The 22,500-nt window shown below is 35.3% G+C and overlaps 1 protein-coding gene and 1 long non-coding RNA gene across 2 annotated transcripts in view; one reads left to right on the top strand and one right to left on the bottom strand.

Annotated features, from left to right (window-relative positions):
* LOC144960115 (uncharacterized) overlaps positions 1–22,500 on the top strand; it is a 212,949-nt gene that overhangs the window by 3,907 nt on the left and 186,542 nt on the right. The window lies entirely within an intron of this gene.
* Positions 17,628–22,500, bottom strand: part of LOC144960116 (uncharacterized) — a 19,481-nt gene continuing 14,608 nt past the window's right edge. Inside the window, exon 4 of the long non-coding RNA XR_013642755.1 lies at positions 17,628–17,668. This is a non-coding gene — a long non-coding RNA (uncharacterized LOC144960116). The remainder of the gene's footprint in view (positions 17,669–22,500) is intronic.

The following is a 22,500-nucleotide window of genomic DNA, read 5'->3' as shown; positions in this document are numbered from 1 at the left end:
TCTCATAATATACATTCGTTGTGTTAGTTTTTAACCCATAGTGTCGATATGATGTTTGAAATTCAAATTGTGACTAAACGTTATGCTCAAGCATTAAAATCCTCTATAATTTCTACATTAACATTTCCTATTTTAACAGGTTTAAAATATTCGTATTTACTGTTGTTGGTAAAAATTTGCTCTTTAGTTTTTGAGGTATTGATTTCAAGAAAATTGTGCTGGCACCAGTATACAAATTTATTAACTTGATTAAAATATTCAGTTTCAGATTATTTATCTGTTATGAGACCTAGTATAGCAGTGTCGTCAGCATATTTATTTACCTGACTGTTATATCTATGTGTAAGTGTGTGTGTGTCCGTCTATCTATATGACTCTTTGCTTACAAAATTGTGACATTGTGAACCATATGACATCTATTTAAGGTTCTTTTCTAATTTACAGGTCTTACTTGTATGGCAACTGTGATGATATTGATATTTATGATGCCTACTGTGTTGAAATTGGTATTTATGATGCCAACTGTTGTGATAATGGAATTGATAATGTCAACTGTGTTAATATTTGTATTGATGTCAACTGTGTTGTGTTAATATTAGTATTGATGTCAACTGTGTTGATATTGTTTTTGATGATGGCAACAGTGTTGATATTGGTATTGATGATGGCAACTGTGTTGATATTGGTATCGATGATGGCAACTGTTTTGATATTGCTATTGATGATGGCAACAGTGTTGATATTGCTATTTATGATGCCAACTATGTTGATATTGGTATTGATGATGGCAACTGTGTTGATATTGGTATCGATGATGGCAACTGTTTTGATATTGCTATTGATGATGGCAACAGTGTTGATATTGCTATTTATGATGCCAACTATGTTGATACTGGAATTGATGATGGCAACAGTGTTGATATTGGTATTTGGGATGCCAAATGTATTGATAATGGAATTGATAGTACCAACTGTGTTGATATTGTTATTGACTGCAACAGTGTTGATATTATTTGTATGATTGTGGTAACCTTATTGGTATTGATATCGTTAATTGCAACAGTGTTATTGGTTTTGATTGAAACGAAATGGTTGATATAGATAAGAATAAATATAACAGTATGACTATTGATATTGGGTTTTGAATTATGGGATAACCATAGATAATAGTGTCGGTACCATTCAGCGTAAAATAAATGAAAGACTATAATTGATTGATACTTACATTCTGTTACTCACACAAGGACGGGAGAAAGTAGCAAAAAAATTAAAATGTTACGCCTGTCCGTAAATATTGTTCAATTATTAGTTTTTGAATCAATTGTATAAAACCACAATAACTGGATTTTTTTGTATAGCGCAATATACAATAAACGTGCTCAAAGGGCGCTAGAATGTGTCCCTAGACATCATCTTCACTTAACAATTGGATCTTGACATGACGCCAGTCTGGGGAAAGTACAATATTTTCACACACAGACGACGCTGTTAAAGGCCAAATACTCATTTTACACTTGAGTTTAGGGAGAGAATGTGAGTAAATATTATTTCCCAAGGACTCTACTTTTTGCTGAACAGGACTCGAACCCAGAACCTTCCGATCCAAAAACGAGTAACAGAACAAAATCAACATTGCCGCACAAATCATATTAAATTACAAGTTTAATTGTTTTAAAATCATTGCTATTCTCACTCTATTCAAACAGATTAACATCTTCATCCCTGTTTGTCCTATATTCCTCAGGTGTGTTCACTTACGGGAGTTGAGCCATCCACTCTCGCTCTCTCTCTCTCTCTATGTCTCTCTCTCCCTCTCTCTCTCTCTATGTCTCTCTCTCCCTCTCTCTCTCTCTCTATGTCTCTCTCTCCCTCTCTCTCTCTCTCTCTCTCTTTCTTTCTTTCTCTCTTTGTGTGTATATGTGTGTGTGTGTGTGTGTGTGTGTGTCTATCTATTTCTATCTATCTCTATGGCTCTTTGCTTATCACATTTTGATATTGTGAGTCATGCGACATCTATATAAAGTTCCTTTTTATTTTACAGATCCTATTTTTCTGGCAAATGTGTTGATATTGATATTGATGATGGCAACTGTGTTGATATTGCTATTGATGATGGCAACTGAGTTGATTTTGCAATTGATGATGGCAAGAATGCTGATATTGGCATTGATTGCACCAGTATTGATATTATTATTATTATTATTATTGATGGTGGTAACTGTCACAGTAAGGATTGATCACAATCATCTTATTAGATTTTAATTTTAGTAAGAACTGAATTCATCTCACTCCAGTTATATTTCAGTAGGCTTAGAAAAACGTGGACTTCTAATATTAGATCATCTCTCATTTAATAGCCGTCCCTCGAATTAATTTCTAATTAGTGCATACTTTTCGTTTTACATTCAGTCAGGTAGCAATTTATTATAAAAGCTGATAGGTCTAACATTCTACACTCACTTCTCTCTACAATATAAGCCGGACGGCCAGCCGCTCCATTCCTCATACAATCGATATATTTGAAGATTTTTATCTTTTGGTACTTTGTGGATATTTTATCTCCACCATCAAGCCGTCGGAGCTTTTACCTGTGACAGTACAATCTTCGACACATCGAAGATGAAACCTGAGCCCGCTGTCGGAGGAATATAGAATTTTGTTCCCAACTGCCTGTACGTGGAACTTTAGAAACCTAAGCCCGCTGTCGGAGGAATATAGAATCCAACCTTTTCAACTGCCTGGAAACGTAACCTTACAAAACTGATATTATATCATCATAAGTTACGTAATATATTCCCATTTCTATTTGTGATTGCCACAATCACTATTCATTTCTTTTAATTAAATTTCATCTTTCTTTTTATTTCATCTTAAACAAATCGTAATTTTTTCTTCATTTAAAGTAACTAGTAAATTCTTGGGCATTACTCTACATATCTTTATGCATAGTCGAGTAGCTCTTTACTCACTTGAGATCATGACAGTAACGGTGTTGGTATTGGTATCGTTGATTGCAACAGTGTTATTGTTTTTTATGGAAACGAAATGGTTGATATAGATAAGAATAAATATAACAGTATGGCTATTGATATTGGGTTTTGAATTCTGGGATAATTATAGATAATAGTGTCGGTGTCATTGAGCGTAAAAAAATGAAAGACTATAGTTGATTTATACTTACCCGCTGTTAGTCACACATGAATGGGAGAAAGTAGCAATAAAATTAAAATGTTACTTCCGTCAGTAAATATAGATTCATTATTATTTTTGTACTCAATTGTATATAAAAAAAAAACAACAACTTGATCAATATACAGTAAACGTGCACAAGGCGATTTAGAAAGTGTCCCCAGTCATCAGCTTTACAAATATTTCTTTTCAAAATTAATCGAAAAAGTCATTGCTGCTCGTATTATTAACCATCTAGAGACGAATGCCTTATATGTTAAATTACAATCTGCATACAAAGCCTTCCATAGCACGGATACGATATTACGTAAAATTGTTAATGATATTGTAAATTATATAGATAATAAAAGTGCTGCGATGCTTGTTTTACTAGATTTAAGTGTGTCTTTGTCTATTTATCCCTTTGGCTCTTTGCTTACCGCATGTTGATATTGTGAACCATGAGACATGTATTTAATCTTCCTTTAATTTACAGGCCCCACTTGTCTGGCAATTCTGTGATGATATTGCTATTGGTGATGGTCACAGTGTTAATATTGGTATTGATGATAGCAACAGTGTTGATATTGATATTGATGATATTGGTATTTATTGCAACAGTATTGATATTATTATTGATGGTGGTAACCGTTTTGGTATTGGTATTGTTGATGGCAACAGTGTTATCGGTTTTGATGGAAACGAAATGGTTGATATAGATAATAATAAATACAACAGTATGACTATTGATATTGTGTTTTGAATTATGGGATAACTATAGATAATAGTGTTGGTGCCATTGAGCGTAAAATAAATGAAAGACTATAATTGATTGATACTTACAATCTGTTAGTCACACAAGGACGGGAGAAAGTAGCAAAAAAATTAAAATGTTACGCCTGTCAGTAAATATTGTTCAATTATTAGTTTTTGAATCAATTGTATAAAAACACAACAACTTGATCTTTTGTATATCGCAATATACAGTAAACGTGCTCAAACCGCCTTAGAATGTGTCCCCAGTCATCAGTTTCACTTAAAAAGTAGATCTAGACATGATGCCAGTTTGGGGATATTAAAATATTTTTACACACAGACGACGTTGTTAACGGCCAGGTACTCATTTTACACATGAGTTTAGTAAGATAATGTGGGTAAATATTATTTTCTAAGGACTCAACTATTTGCTGAACAGGACTAGAATCCAGAACGTTCCTATCCGAAAACGATCATCATACCAAAAACAACATTGCCGCACAGATCATATTAAAATACAAGTTTAATTGTTTTAAAATCATTGCTATTCTCACTCTATTCAAAAAGATTAACATCTTCATCCCTGTTAGTCCTATATTGCTCAGGTGTGTTCACTTACGGGAGTTAAGCCATCCACTCTCTCTCTCTCTCTCTCTCTCTCTCTCTCTCTCTCTCTCTCTCTCTCTCTCTATCTGTGTGTCTATCTCTATGTCACTTTGCGTATCACATTTTGATATTGTGAGCCATGCGACATCTATCTATGGTTCCTTTTTAGTTTACAGGTGCCCTTTTTCTGGCCAAAGTGATTATATTGCTATTGATGATTGCAACTGTGTTGATTTTGCTATTGATGATGGCAAGAATGATGATATTGGCATTGTTTGCAATAGTGTTGCTATTAGTATTGATGGTGGTAACCGTGTTGGTATTGGTATTGTTGATTACAACAGTGTTATCGGTTTTGATGGAAATGAAGTGATTCATATAGATAAGAGTAAATATTAGAGTATGGCTATTGATTTTGGGTTTTGAATTCTGATATAAAAATTGATAATAGTGTGGGTGCCATTGAGCGTAAAATAAATCAAAGACTATAATTGATTGATACTTACCGCCTGTTATGCACACATGGATGGGAGAAAGTAACAGTGAAATCATAATTTTACTTCTGTCAGTAAATAATATGGTTAAAGTATTTTTATATTATTGTTTTAATCAATTCTATCAAAAAACAACAACTTGATATTGTATTTCGCACCATACAGTAAACGTGAACAATGCGCTATAGAATATATCCCCAGTCATCAAATTCACTGAACAACTAGGACAAGACATGACACCAGCTTGTGGATATTACACTATTTTCAGACACAGGTGACGCTGTTAACGGCCAGGGACTCAGTTAACATCTGAGTTCGGTGAGAGAATGTGAGTAAATATTCTTTCCCAAGGACTCAGCTAATTGCTGAACAAGACACGAAACCAGAACCTTCCGATCTGAAAATGAGTATCATATTTAAACGACCACATAACGGCACAAGTCGTATTAAATTACACGTTTAATTGTTTTAAAACAGTTGTGATTCTCATTTTATTAAAATAGATTAATATGTTCATCCCAGTTACTCCTGTATTCCAAAGGTGTGTTCCCTTACGGAAGTTAAGTGATCCCTTCTCGCTTTCTCTCTCTCTCTCTCTCTCTCTCTCTCTCTCTCTCTCTCTCTCTCTCTCTCTCTCTCTCTCTGTGTGTGTGTGTGTGTGTCTCTCTCTCTCTTTCTCTCTCTCTGTCTCTGTCTCTGTTTCTTTCTCTATCTCTCTCTCTCTCTCTCTCTGTCTCTCTCTCTCTATATATATATATATATATATATATATATATATATATATATATATATATATATATATATATATCTGTGTGTGTCCCTGTCTATTTATCTCTATGGCTCCTTCTTACCACATTTTGATATTGTGAGCCATGAGCACGCATTAAAGGTTCCTGCTTGTCTGGCAACTGTGTTGATATTGCTATTGATGATGGCAACAGTCTTGATATTGGTATTTATGATGGCAACAGTGTTGATATTGGTATTGATGATGGTTACAGTGTTGATATTGGTATTGATGATAGCAACTGTGTTGATATTGGTATTGATGATGGCAACTGTGTTGATATTGGTATTGATGATGGCAACTGTGTTGATATTGGTATTGATGATGGCAACTGTGTTGATATTGGTATTGATGATGGCAACAGTGTTGATATTGGTATTGATGATTGCAACAGTGTTGATATTTGTATTGATGATTGCAACAGTGTTAATATTGGTATTGATGATGGCAACTGTGTTGATATTGCTATTGATGATGGAAACAGTCTTGATATTGGTATTGATGATGGCAACCGTGTTGATATTGGTATTGATGATGGCTACTGTTTTGATATTGGTATTGATGGTGGTTAACTTGATGGTGTTGGTATCGTCGATTGCAACAATATCATCGGTTTTGATGAAAACGAAATGATTGATATAGATAAGAAAAAATATAACAGTATGGCTATTGATATAGGGTTTTGAATTCAGGAATAACTATAGATATTAGTTTCGGTGCCATTTAGCGTAAAATAAATGAAAGATTATATTTGATTGATACTTACGGACTGTTAGTCACACATGGATGGGATAAAGTAAAAAAAAAACAAAAAAAAAACAAAACAATACGCCTGTCATTAAACATAGTCATATTATAACTTTTTGAATCAATTGTATGAAAATCCAACTTGATCTTTTGTATGTTGCAATACACGTACAGTAAACGTACACAAGTCGATTTAGAAGGCATTGCCAGTCATCAGCTTCACTTAACAAGTAGGACGAGACATGATAAACGACAGCTAGGGAATATTACAATATATTCAGAAACAGACGACGCTCTTAACGGTAGTGAACTGATTTTACACCTGAGTCCAGTGAGAGAATGTGAGTACAGTTTATTTCCCAAGGACTCAACTATTGGCTGAACAAGGCTCGGACCCTGAATCTTCCGACCCGAAAATGAGTGTCATACCAAACGTCCGCATAACGGCACAAGTCGTATTAAATTGCATGTACATTTTTGTAAAACAGTTATAATTATCGTTCTATTAAAACAGATTAACATGTTCATCCCATCTACTCCTCTATGCGTACGGAAGTTGAGCCATCCACTTACTCTCTCTCTCTCTCTATCTCTATCTCTCTCCCTCTGTCTCACTCTCTCTCACGCTCTCCCTCTCTCTCTCTCTCTCTCTCTCTCTCTCTCTCATACAATGGTACAATGGTAATGGTATTGTTGATTGCAACATTTTGATGGATAAAATCTTATAGATAATACTGCTATTGATATTGGGTTTTGAATTCTAGGATAATTATAGACAATAGTGACGATGCCATTGAGCGTAAGATAAATGAAAGTCTGTAATTGATTATACTTACAAACTGGTATTGACACATGGGTGGGAGAAAGTAACAAAAATGCAATATTATGCCTGTCATTAAGTGTAGTTAAAACATTATTTTTTAATCAATTGTATAAAGACATAACAACATGATCTTGTGTATAGCGCAGTATATAGTAATTGTGCTCAAAGCGCATTAGAATATGTCCCCAGTCATCAGCTTCACTTAAAATGTAGGACGAGACATGACGCTAGTTATGGGATATTACAATATTTTCAGACACAGACGATGCTGTTAACGGCCAGGGACACATTTCACAAATGAGTTCGGTGAGAGCATGTGAGTAAATATACATTCCCAAGGACTTAACTATTTGCTGAACAATACTCGAACCCAAAACCTTCCGATCCAAAAACAAGTGTCATACCGAAAGCCCACAAATCGTATTAAATGACATGCTTAATCGTTGTAATATCATTGCTATTCTCACTTTATTCAAAAAGATTAACATCTTCATCCAAGCAACTCTTATATTCCTTAGGTGGGTTCACTTACGGAAGTTGAGCCACCCCCTCTTTCTCACTCTCTCACTCTCTCTCTCTCTCTCTCTCTCTCTCTCTCTCTCTTTCTCTCTCTGTCTAGATATATATATATATATATATATATATATATATATATATACATACATACATAAATACATACATACATACATACATACATACATAAATATATCCTTTCTTTTAAAATATAGCATTGTGGAGAACATTATGCTTATTTGAGTCAATTAAAAAAAAAATACAGCGCACACCTATACTGAAAGATTTGAAAATTAAGAAATGTATTTTTTTTTCAGATAGATAAACAGATAATTTGATTTCCTTTTATATTTTAAAGTCAGTTTGAAAGTTCGTTGGGTCACACAGATATCATAAAATACGTACCAACGACACTAACACTCTCAAAATCAACCAAATTCGTCACTGTAAAAAGTTTTCAGTTTGGCGTTTTTACGACAGGAAGAACAACCAAAAGTTTACAGATGGATTTTGACCATTGTTTTGATTTTCAGTCGCCATTTTGATTTGTGAAGTATTGAAGGGTATTGCAAATCAGTCCGAGGGTCATTTTTTACTATTATGGTTAGCTCGAGATCGAATGATTATTTTTCTATTAGAGTTAGTCATAAGTCTTAGTAAAGGTACTGGGGTGTTTGTTTTTCCATAAGTTACGTAAATGGGAGACATTCCAAAAGCTCCTACATCCCCAGTATCCTTTAAATTTGTATTTTCATCTTTGATGTTTATGTATTCAATTTGTCATCATATAGAAGTATTTTAAAAACTCTAGAACAAACCTTGATAGATTTGTGAAAGATTTAATTTTCCTAATTTGACTATTGTTTTGATTTTCTGTCGCCATTTTGATTTGTTCAGTATTGAAAGGTAGTGCAAAGCAATCCGAGGGTTTTTTTTATTAGGTTGGCTCGAGATTGGAGGATTTTTTTTTCTATTAGGGTTAGTCATAAGTTTTATTAAAGTGCTGGGGTGTTTGTTTTTCCTATTAGGGTTAATTAAAGGTACTAGGTATTTTTTTTTCTTGGGGTTAGTTGAGAGAATATATTATTAAATCTGTTTCCCGTTGTAGGGACTTTCGAAAGGCCTCCCAAGTAAGCGTGGTAAACTTGGGACGTATTGATATTGATATATACTGACTGATAAACTAAAATCATGCCGAATAAAGCATGGCAGTGACGACAAGCACATCGATTAAACAATGCATCTAATCCTAATCAAGCTAATCAAGAAAATGATTCAGGCCGATATGTACGCCAAGCTGAAGAACCACACAGTATTGACGTAGAAGTAGTTCACATTCCAGGTCAAGAGGAAGAAACTCATGTCTTATCTCCACTTCAAACTGAAACCAGAACTAGATCTACTAATTCTACTACGACTACTACTTCCGCTACTTCTACTACTAATACTAATTATACAGAAACTGTTCCTCAACAAAATCTAGCTCAAACAGTGGAAATTACATCAGCTGCAGATCAAGAACAGGATACAACTACAATACCTCTTATCCCACCACACAACACAGGACGCATGAATAAAGTTTGTCGTTTTGTTCAGCAAATGTATGGCACGGTGAATCAACCTCGCTATGCTGTGCCAACGGGGATGTATCACTGGCACCTTTACAACCCCTTTCGGATAATATAAAGAGTCTTTACACGGGTAACGACACAAATTATATGCATTTTCGAGAACACATCCGTGCTTACAATTCTATGTTTGCATTCGCCTCCTTGGGTGTACACGAAGATTTCTTGCCTCCTGGGATATACTGTTTTCGAGTTAGTGGTACCGTCTACCATATAATAGGCCATATTCAACCCAACAGTGATAATGATAGACCAAAATTTGCCCAACTTTACATTTCTGACAATGAACACGAAATTCAAAAAAGGCTTTTTTGGAATAGAAGTCTTAATACTGATATTTTGACAACTATATCTACCATCATGGCTACTGTTAGTCCCTTTGTTGAATAATATAAGTATGCCGCTGCAGCTATTGAAGATGCTGGAGATCAAGGGAAGGATATTAGAATGGTGCTGCAAGCAGATTCATCAAAAGATCCCCGTAGATATAATTTACCGACTGCTTCAGAATTTGCTGTTTTACTCCCAAATAACCCTATCAACTGTAGTAACGGGAGGGATATTGTTTTATACCGCAAATCAGATGACCATCCAAACCAACAGCAGTAGTGGTAGCGTATGTCTACACCTCCAGAGTATGTTTGTCGATCCATGATATCAGGTCATCTCCGTCTTTAAAGATTGTTTTGTACCCCCCCCCCTTCTAATTTTGTTACTGGGCATTGCAGGACCAGATGCTCGGTGGTTTGACGTTCCCCTTTGTGGTATTGGCAGATTGGTGAGTCAATGAGTTTCCATCGATAGAGGCTTTCTTTGCTGCGACCATGGTTGGTTCTAAGTCGGTTCGCGGTGACCCAGTTTCTTTTTCTTTTTGCTGTTTTAAAGTAAGAAAGGCGCAGAGTGGGGTTGGTAATGAATTGTCCATTTTTTGCAGGTTTGATTGCCATTCATTGACCCAGGCAGTGGTGATATCAAGGTGATGTCTGAATCAACAGTCAATTATGTGTATCAGTGAAACACATCCCCACTTTGATCTGTTGCATTATGTGCTCTTCTGTCCAAAAGGAGAAGGTTGGGTGCCCAAAATTAAATTCAATAAAAAGCGAACTGGTCAGGTCAGTCCATAATTATTGTATGCTTATCGACTTATGGAGAGATAGTTTTAATGTAATATTGCATGGAGGTCGTCTCCTGCAACAATTTTGTGTTGATCAGTATGCTAAAGTTGAAGAGCAACGCCTGCAATACATTCGATTTAATCAACAGTCATTACGAGCAGAATTGTATCATGGACTGGTGGATGCAGTGTATCGAAGTGACGCATATGAAGCTACAGTAGGGACCAAAATTGTTTTTGCCATCTTCATTCACAGGGTTCCAAGAAACATGCTCCAATTATACCAAGATGCAATGTCAATTGTTCGCAGATATGGTAAACCAGACTTCTTCCTAACTGTGACCTGTAATCCATGTTGGCCCGAGATAACAAATTAACTACATCCACAACAGACAGCTGCAGACCGGCCAGATTTAGTCGCAAGGGTCTTTAAAATGAAATTATACGCATGGATAGAAGAGATAGTTAAAAAGGAACGTTTTGGCAAAGTTTAAGCTTATGTGAAGGTCATTGAATTTCAAAAGAGATGCCAGCTACATTTTCACATCCTGATTACCCTTGATCGCAGTGCCAAACCCATAACTACTTAAGATATTGATAGGTTGGTGTGAGAAAAAATTCCACAAAACAAAACGTTACAGAATTTAGTTTCAAAACACATGATGCATCGTACCTGTGGCCTGGCCAATCCCAACAGTCCATGCATGAAAGATGGCAAGTATTCCAAGAGATTTCCAAAATCATTCAGTGAGACGACACATCCCTGTATCAGAGACGTAATGATGGAAAACCAATCTTCAAAAGAAGAATTGCCCTTGACAATAGATGGGTTATCCCATATAACCCGCATCTCCTCAGCAGATATTTGGCACATATCAATCTTGAGGTGTGCAACAGCATAAAAGCGGTGAAATACATGTATAAGTATGTGTACAAAGACATGATAGAGTCATGGTAGAAGTCCAAGGGGAGCAAGATGATGAAATTAGGAGATTTGTTGATACACTTTATGTTTCAGCAACTGAATCATGCTGGAGATTATTCCAATTTGACATGCAAGACTTGCTCTTGGAAAACCAGCACTCTGTAACTTACAGAGAAGGGCATGCGGAAAAAGCTGTAAGGAGACTGAAAGACGCCACACAACAGCATGGTTTAAGGAGAATGCAATAAACCCTGAGGCCAATACTCAACTGTATACTGATATGCCAAAACATTACACATGGGATAGTAGAAGGTGCATTTGGAAGAAGAAACAGAGAAACCGCCTGGCAATCGGTAGAATGTACAGCGTCCATCCAGCAGAAGGGGAGGGCTTCTTTCTTAGATTATTGCTGCAGCATGTAAGGGGAGCAAAATCATTTGAAGACCTAAAGAGATCAGAAGTAGGAACATTGCACCATACTTTTCGACAGGCTGCGTCTGCTATGGGTTTATTGGAGGACGATGACGAGTGGATAAACTGCATGGCAGAATCAGCATTTGTTGCCTCAGCAAGTCAACTCCGACAGCTTTTTGTCACAAAATTTTGATCTTTTGCAACCCCGCAGATCCTTTTCTCTTGTGGAATACTTTTCAAGACGAGTTGGCTGAATATTATTCTTATGTTGAAAGTATGACTGCTGAAGCTTGCGTTAGTAAGACACTTGAAGACGTTAACAAGCTTCTTTTGATTCACAATAGATCATTAAAAGATTATCAACTGCCTGAGCCTACAGAATCATACGCAACTGCCTGTCAAGTATGGGATCCAAATGAGCAACAACAAATTGCACACAGTCGAAAAATGCAGATAAATCATGATCAATAGTTAGCATTTACTGGCATTCTGGAAGCAATTGATGTATCTGAACAAGACCCGGTGAATAATGTCTTCTTCATCAATGGCCCTGGTGGAACTGGCAAAACCTATGTATATAAAACGCTGCTTACAGAAATCAGAGGTCAAGGACTTTCAGCTACACGTGTTGCATCATCTGAAATTGCTGCAGAACTATTGCATGGTGGTAGAACAGCACCTTCAACGTTCAAAATTCCAATTCCAATAACGGATAACAGCACCTGTAGCATCAGTCGCCAATCAGACACAGCTAAGTTACTGAACAGTAGTTCTCTTATAATCTTGGAAGAAGCACCTATGATGGACATGTTTGAATGTGTGAGCAGGACATTTTGTGAAATAACAGACAGTTCAAAAGCTTTTGGGGGCAAAGTGGTTGTACTTGGAGGGGATTTTTGGTAAAGTCTACCTGTTGTTAACAAAGAAAGTGAAGCCGATATATTAAGTGTCACACTTAACAAGTCAATTACTTGGAATTTTGTCACCATTTTCCACCTGAACAAGAACATGAGGGTTACTGATGACAATAACTGTTTTGCAAATTTGCTTCTCCGCATCGGAAATGGTACAGAGCCGGTTTTCAGCGTAATAGGAAAGTCTTCCGTTAAATAACCTACAGCGCTATGCCTTCCTGAAAATGACCCAAAATGCTTGATAAATGCTGTATACAATGATTTGAATCTGAACTTTGCGGATGAACGTTATCTATAAGAGAAAGCAATTTTGACTACAACCCATGAAAATGTGGAAAAAATATATGCAGCCGTTCTGTCCAGGTTGACCTCATCAACTGAACAAATTTACCACAGTCCTGCTTCCATTCAAAGTAACTCTGACATCAACTTATACCCGATTGAATTCTTGAACGAACTTACACCTCCTGGACTTCCTCAACATGCATTACATTTGAACGCCAACACGTCAGTAATGCTGCTTAGAAATATAAATCCTGTAACTCTAACACGCCTAACCGGCAGGACACGTTTTTGTTTACACGTGTCTTTCTATGCGATTTTAATTTAATTTCTTACGCTTCAATGTAAATTTGTATATGGTTAATCTTGTGATTGTGTTGTGTCTAATTATCTGAAATTAATTTTAATGTCAAACGAACTATTTCTGTGATATTCTCATTTTTAAAAAATGCATTTTAAGGTAAAGCCTGACTTTTACCAGTCATTTTCTTCTACACATTACGAGAGATTTTTATTCACCACTTTATTTTCAACATTGACGTTTTATTATCAATGCCGTCAGCAACAAAGGTCTCTTGTTGACTACTACTACTACGAGTCGAGACTTTTTTTATTCAACCCTGCTCACTCTGCAGTCATTTGGTAGCTGGGTGTAATTGATCTTGGCGCATAGTACTTTACACCAGACTAGCGAAAACACAAAAATTAGAAAGCAAATGCTCTTGTCCAATTCTCCCTTAAAAATCCGGGATAAAGTCCTGCTCAATAGGCAAAAATGCTCCGTAGGACTAGTAAAAATATATAATAATAGCTGTGCTCGAGGTGGCGAAGATAATGATTATGCAGACGACGACATGATGATGATATTAGTGATAGTAGTTGTAGTAGTAGTAGTAGTAGTAGTAGTAGTAGTAGTAGTAGCAGCAGCAGCAGTAGTAGTAGTAGTAGTAGTAGTAGTAGTAGTAGTAGTAGTAGTAGTAGTAGTAGTAGTAGTAGTAGTAGTAGTAGTAGGCAAAAATGCTCCGAAGGACTACTAAAAATATATAATAATAGCTGTGCTTGAGGTGGTGAAGATAATGATTATGCAGACGACGACATTTCCGACGACAACGTTGATGATGATGATGATGATGATGATGATGATGATGATGATTATGATTATGATGATGATGATGATGATGATGATGATGATGATATTAGTGATAGTAGTAGTAGTAGTAGTAGTAGTAGTAGTAGTATAGTAGTAGTATAGTAGTAGTAGTAGTAGTAGTAGTAGTAGTAGTAGTAGTAGTAGTAGTAGTAGTAAGTAGTAGTAGTAGTAGTAGTAGTAGTAGTAGTAAGTAGTAGTAGTAGTAGTAGTAGTAGTAGTAGTAGTAGTAGTAGTAGTAAGTAGTAGTAGTAGTAGTAGTAGTAGTAGTAGTAGTAGTAGTATAGTAGTAGTAGTAGTAGTAGTAGTAGTAGTAGTAGTAGTAGTAGTAGTAGTAGTAGTAGTAGTAGTAGTAGTAGTAGTAGTAGTTAGTAGTAGTAGTAGTAGTAGTAGTAGTAGTAGTAGTAGTAGTAGTAGTAGTAGTAGTAGTAAGTAGTAGTAGTAGTAGTGTAGTAGTAGTAGTAGTAGTAGTAGTAGTAGTAGTAGTAGTAGTAGTAGTAGTAGTAGTAGTAGTAGTAGTAGTAGTAGTAGTATAGTAAGTAGTAGTAGTAGTAGTAGTAGTGTAGTAGTAGTAGTAGTAGTAGTAGTAGTAGTAGTAGTAGTAGTAGTAGTAGTAGTAGTAGTAGTAGTAGTAGTAGTAGTAGTAGTAGTAGTAGTAGTAGTAGTAGTAGTAGTAGTAGCGTATGTCTACACTTCCAAATTTATTTCGTCAACCCAGCTTCTAAAGTCTGCCTCCGCCCTAAGGACAATTTCATTGGCACCTTCAAGTTTACTGACTGGACAGTGATGATTATGATGATGATGATGATGATGATGATGATGATGATGATGATGATGATGATGATGATGATGATGATGATAATGATTTTGATGAATTAAACACAGTATATAACGAGTGTGTGCTACTTACCACTTTATTAATGGTCATGGTATAAGTGAGAGAAGATCATAAACAAATTAGATTTTTAGACTGATTGATTCACTTTGAATACCCCGCCTCAAATAAACGGACACAAAAACAGAAATACACAAACGCACACACATACATACAGACACACACACACACACACACACACACAACTATATCGGGTGTAAAGAAAATCCAAAAAAGTTTAAAACCCTGTTACTTCCAGACTACAGCTGATGCAATTATGAAATTTCGTCACAATCAAACCACTTGATTAAATACAATTGACGGTACTCAGCTTTTTGTTATTATTTTAATACAGCCATTTGGTGATAGTTTTTATTAAATCATATCAATCAGATTATAAATGTTCAAGCTTCAGTTTTGTATGTTGAAGAAAAGAAGTCGAATTCATTCAGCTCCTTTTTGAGTGATTAGGTATCACTTAAATATTGATGCTACTCGTTTGGGTAAACTACTTATAATACCCGTCAGCCAAATTATTACGTAATCGCAAATATATCCATTGCTATCAGATGTTCTTATAGTGGCTTTATTTATATTTTTTGAATACATGTCTTTCGGATTGATGGTATTGATGATTGTTTATGTTGTAGATGTTGAGAGTCACGAAATTATTTAAAGGCCAATGATGATAATTGAATGTAAAACATCAAGATATTCAAATAAAAAAGTTCAGAATTCCAAATTTCATTTCTTACAGCTTTATGGATGGTAAATTCTAAATGACAATAAAATAGCAAGGTCAAGATTCAAACAGTTGATGAATTGCATGTCCCTAAAATCAATCCAACCAAAGCGTCTATTTGTCTAGATTACAATTTTCAATATGCGTGGAAGATTTTTCTTCTTCTTCTTCTTCTTCTTCTTCTTCTTCTTCTTCTTCTTCTTCTTCTTCTTCTTCTTCTTCTTCTTCTTCTTCTTCTTCTTCTTCTTCTTCTTCTTATTCTTCTTTTTCTCACAGATTATCCAGCATTTTGAAGGGTTGCCACATTGAATGCCACATCTCCATGCATCTCGGTTCATAGCATCATCTTCCTCCATGACTAGTCTTTTCACACCGTCTTGTACCCTATCCATCCATCTAATCTTAGAGCGTCCATTTATTTACATATCCAACACTTTCTTTCCCATGTACTCCCTCTCTTGTCTCTTAACATGTCTGAACCATGTTAATCTGTCTTCTTCCATCTGCATTGATGCATTCTTCACTTCCCTCAACCTTCGAATTCGTTCATTTCTCAGTTTATATTATTTTCTTGTTCAGCAAAGTGATCATCTCAACAGCCTCAATATTGGCACCTAACTTCTTTATTTTTCATTGTCGTAACGTCTATCTCTAATCCATACAACATTGCTGTTCTTATAACAGGTGTATATATTTTCCCCTTCACCTATGCTGGAATTTGTCAAACATAAATCTAGTTACCTCCCTCCAATTGTGGATCCTCTTCTTCATCTCCATCTCATTGCCCTCATCGCATTGTACAGTTGTTCCTAAGTTTGTGTACTGTATTGTCTCTTTCACATGTTTTCCCCTGATTTTATTGGTGGTCCTGCTGTCTGTTATCCGATGCACATATACTCTGTCTTCGATATGCTTACTCTTACTGCCATCCTTTCCAACACCTGACTCCAGTCCTCCAGCTCCTTTTCTGCCTCAGCTTTTGGATCGTTAAAAAGTACCACGTCGTCCGCATACATCATATTCCGAGATGCTTCAAGCCATATGTGTTCTGTAAAAACGTTCATTACCATTGGAAACAGCTGTGGACTGAGCAGACGCCTTGTGAAATCCTACTCTTACATTAAATCGTTCAGTTGAGTCAAAATCCCTCCGTACTACTGTCTTATGTACTTCGTATACATCTTGGATAACTTTACACACACACACACACACACGCACACACACACACACACACTGAATAATAAGTAGAGCTGTAATAAACGTATAGTTGTTAGTAAATTTTATTTCCTTTATATATCGTTATTTCTCTACTATATTAGTCATTACACGAGGCACAACCAACTACCTTCTCCCCTTCTCTATCTAGTCTAATCTTAGTGTATTGACCCTGGTCTGGAGGCAACCTACGACGGAATCCATCTACTACTGGCATCTGAATTAAGGCCGACAAACTAATCGTTCTACCTGTCTCTCTGAATCATTTCTTATGTTGATGGATTCGGCTATATTTGCACAATCTAGCGTGGGAATTAAGCTGAAACGCCATACACTACAGTGTAATGTTGGCATATTGTTAGAAAAAAAAACGGACAAATAAAAACAGTCAATATGAATAAATACATTTTAGTTAGATTCCAGTGTAAATAATCAATTTTCAATTTAGAATCTATATATAAATATTCAATACTCACAGCATTCACCGTTAGTGCAATTAAAATGCTTGGGGCAATCCTGGAAAAAAGATTAGAATTGAAGGTTCTTCTTATTTGTCCTTATCTCAGCTTGAACTTTAGACATTTAAAAACATTATTTACAGTGTGGATTTCTTGTAATTACCAGAATCTTTATCAAATTATATAGCTTTGAGTTGTTGGGAGATATGGCGATCCCTGAGATCAAAACTCCTGTTAGCGAGAATGATCAAGTTTAACAGGAGAGCGAAACACCTGCATTTGTTTACACATTTTGTCTTTAATGATTTGAAATATTGCAATAATGTTTGATTCAACATCGCGAATATATCATAATCAATGTTTCTGAAAAAGAGACACATCATTCTAATGACTAATTCATGGATATGCAAGACTTTTGCATCGAACAAAAATATACTCTAGCTCAAAACTCTTCTATGTGGCTTATACAGGGAATTTGCAGAGAGAAATAGTTTGTTGATATTATGAATAATCAGGATATTAGTTTGTAAAATATTTTTTAAAACAAACTATCTGACAGTTTTTGAAGACTTTGCTTTCAACGAAAAGTAAAGTCAGTATAAGCAGAGATAATTTATTTTTCTGTGTCTTATACTATGAACGAAGCATTCAGTGTGCTCAAATTTGTATCATAACTGTTAAAATACTCTAGAATGCATTATGTAATACGCCTAACAGCACTGCTGTGTTTTAGAAGCAATGTGAATTGTGTGATTTTAAAATAATTTACACCGCTTTTCATAATTGAAATTCTATATTTACTTTTTTGTAATACTCTGGAATAAAAACCATTTTGTGGAAATTGTAACATTTCATCAAATAGTTTATGATTCATTAAGAATTTAAAAAAAAATAGATCTCATGACATTTTATTCGTTTACATTTTCTGTGTTGAATTGGAATGATCGTCTATAAATCTTCATCAACAATGTTTATTAGACCAAAAGGAGTTGGAGAAAACAAATGATGATTGAAACTATCAAAAGCAATGAATGAAACACCACAGATAACTCCGTGCTGCTGTCAGTAATAATTAGAATTATACCGACGTCCCTTATTTATTCTTTTTTAAAATTTATTTTCAATTCCATTGTATTTATTTTCCAAAAACAGTCTACACGATTTTAGATTTCACTTTCTATATTGCATTACACAGTTCCTCTCCGCCTCCCCTCTTTTCACTTAAATAATTGCACACATTTTAGAAATATCTAGTATTTAATATTAACTCGTGCTTCTTTACAAAGGAGCATACTATTTCCTGCCAGCCAATGTTTTGTTTATTCATCTTAACTACGCCACCACCACATCATCTCATTCATCTGTGGTGTTTCAGTCATCCTGTTCTGTTGATAAATGGGAAACCCAAAACGTTGATTTGATGTTTTTGTACTTAAATTGGAGCTTACATTCAATTTTACATTATTATTTATTAGACTAAGAGGAGGTAGGAAAGAACAGTGGATTATCAAAAACAAAAGGCTACAGAAAAAAGAACAGTCTACGCCCAGACCATCGTACACATGTCACAATCCAAACAAATAACCCCAATACCTAACCTGCATGACACACGTAGTAATAATCACTCACTATAAACGAACATGATTTGTCAGATAGTCAAAGCAGAGGAGGAAAAAAGACGATAATACGGATTGATGTGCCAATTCCTTACACTTTAAATAATTACATCGACAAGACATCACGCCTATTTTAGTAGTAGTGGAACTTGTCAAATATTGTATTATAGCAATGGACACACATAGTAAACAATCTCCATGTCATGTTATCCACAATATAAAAGGTGTTCAAAATATAAAAAATACTAAGAAAAATATCAAAGTAATGAACATAAAATGCCCATTAATTAAAAATACACACGCGTCAGTTATTCACATTGTACAAAGTGAGAAACCAGATTTTATCATTGACACGGAGTCACGGTTAGATTCGTTTAGTAAGGATAACGTATATTTCCCATCAAAATTCAACATATATCGCAAAAACCGCAACCTTCGGGGGTGTTTTTATTGCCACCAGCAAGGAGTACATAGGATCGTTAGTTCCAGAACTGGAGGAAAAGTTTGAGATGATATGAGTCAAAATAAAAATTAAAGGCTCCAGGACACATTACATATGTTCCTATTATCTACAAAATGTGGGTGATGAATAAAGCTTAGGAGCTATTCAAAAATTGTATGATGAAAATAAACACCATCACCAATGGCATCTTCATATTAGGACGAGATTTAAACTTCCAAGTTCGTGAATTGAAATCTAAAACATTAAAAGAAATGACCTCTTATTTGCAGCTACACAAATATTTTTTGAATATCTGAGAAGACAGAGCGCTCACTTTGAATATAGAGGAACCAACTCGCATGGCGAACACTTTATATTTAATGATAGCCAATAATCCGAGTCTTATAAACCATCATGGTGTCATCACAGGAATCTCAGACCATGAGGCATTTATTATTGTGGTCGCCATGAACCAGAAAAAGAATATACAGAAACAGAAAATTTCCTCTCTATCAAAAAAGCAATCTGGGAAGGTCTGAGTTGTGAAATTACTGAAACAGCTAAAGAGCTTTTAAACATGCCAACACTTAGTACTGCAAGTCTTTGGCAAAACTCAAAACATATTCTAGAGAAAGGAATCAGTAATAATATAGCGCATACAACTTGTAGAACCAAAATCAGCCTGCGATGTATCACTACGTCAATTAGAAAGATGTCAAACCAGCATGGCCGGTGTTATATAAGGTTTAAATAGACGATGGATCGCATTTACAAAGAGAAAAACACTGTATCGAAACAACTTATACAAATGGATTTACGTCAAAAATATCGGGACTGCGTGGAGGACAAGTTTAGCCATGATGAGAAAAGAAACCATCAATTTACTGGTATAAAACAATTCTGGCCATACATTAAACACAGAAAAATGAAAAGAAGTCGGATAGCCTCAATCAATGGCAATAGAAAATCTCACCAAAGATTTTGTCAAAGCAAGAGCCCTAAATGCCAATTTCAGTCTGTCTTTTATAAAAAAGCAAACTTTAGCCCTCAAACAACTTGCAGGAAACAGTATAGCAGACAGAACAAGGTACGTCATTGAAAAATAGCGTGTGGTAAAAAAAAAACTTTTTTTAAACTCGGATCCTACAAGGGCTAGTGGACCAGCAAACCTCCAAGCAAGACTTTTGAACAAATTTGCACACTGCGTAGCACCCTGGCTCCGTTTGAATTTTTCAGAGATCACTCGACACTAGTGAAGTAAAAGAGGATTGCAGAACATCTAATGTAGCTACCCTTTATGAGATTAATAGGTGATTTTTTTTGACTGGTTTACTCTCTCCTTACCGGATTTTCCCCAAAACTTCACACCCAACCTATACAGAAATTAGATTTATTTCACTCAAACACAAAAGCTGTTAGTTCTTGCTATATATATATATATATATATATATATATATATATATATATATATATATATATATATATATATCTTTCTGCTAAAGTAGCTCCTCAACACAGTGCAAATATACTTAACTATAGCAAACATTTGCTTTCAAATATTATGATGTACAAAACAAATTAAATAGAATGAGAAACATGGTCGCATCGTAACAAATGTGACGATTTTCCTGTGGGTGGTAAGGAGAGGGTTAAGGACATTCGACCTTCCACACATTAAGATCCCGGTTTTACCATCATTTAATTTTTTTACTTTTTCTTTGGTATGTCCAAGATTTAATTTCGAAATTCGTTCTATTGAGAATTTTAAATTACATAGATGTACTGTTTCATAAATTTGCGTATCACCTGCATATTTACGTAAAGTATGTCCAAGAAATCGTATGGGTTTTCTGTTCAATTGACCTTTTTCCATTACTTATAGTAATTAGAGTTGTCTATCCTTGTCGGCAAAGAAGTCCATGAAGAAATCTGGCAATATTTCTTTCACAGAAAATTAAGTTTTATTTTTCTGATTTAGTTGAACACTGTTGTCTGCTGCTCGGGGGACTAAAATGGTATCAATTTGACTTCGATTCATCTTTTGGATAGAATCAACTGAGTTACGCCATCTTCCATTCTCTGTCTTACTGGTGCTCGAGATCTTATTCGAAAAAAAAGACTGGAACATTCCAGAAACAATGGGTTTGTTTTGATTCTTCTTCACTAAGTTGAGTACAATTTTACAAAAATATAGTTTGCAATACGAAACGAGACATGATCTGGCAACATGTAGCGCTATAACTCTCAATATTTTAGATTGAATCATGTCGATGTTGACATTGCGAATATTTCATAAAATCAAAACATACGACAATAGTTTAATGGTTTTCATACATCTTTCTGTTTCACTATTCATAGTATCGAAATATATATGACTTGTAGTTTCTTGGGGCCTCTTCTTTAGATCTGATAAAACTCTTTCATGGTTTTCTGTTCATGGAAGGGTCGATTTGTTTTGAGTGAGTTTTCACAATTCCTATGTGAATGGATGAAACTCCCACCACAGAAGTTTAACATACCATGAAGTTTTCGGACCCCAGACATCCAATTTGGGCTGGCATATTCATAATCGCTTTGATTTTGTTGGAAAGGGGTTTTATTCTCTTGCTATGGAAAGAATGTCCGAGAAATTCAATGTTTTTTTTTTCTCCTCATTCAGGGTAAGGTTGTTCTCGTTGAGTCTGTTTAAATCATTTTGAAGATATTGGTCGCGTTATTTTTGAAATTTTCCGAAGAGTAAGATATCGTCGCGGACATTTACTGTTCCAGATACTTCATTGAGTCATTGCCGTATCTCTTCCTGGGAAATTTCTGACGCACCGTTGATTCCTT

The sequence above is a fragment of the Berghia stephanieae genome, chromosome 14 (genome assembly GCF_034508935.2).
Source record: "Berghia stephanieae isolate SIO BIC M18660-M18661 chromosome 14, UCSD_Bste_1.3, whole genome shotgun sequence".
NCBI lineage: Eukaryota > Metazoa > Mollusca > Gastropoda > Nudibranchia > Aeolidiidae > Berghia > Berghia stephanieae.
The sequence above is the reverse complement of the archived record's forward strand: the minus strand, read 5'-3'. Positions and strand labels throughout refer to the sequence as shown.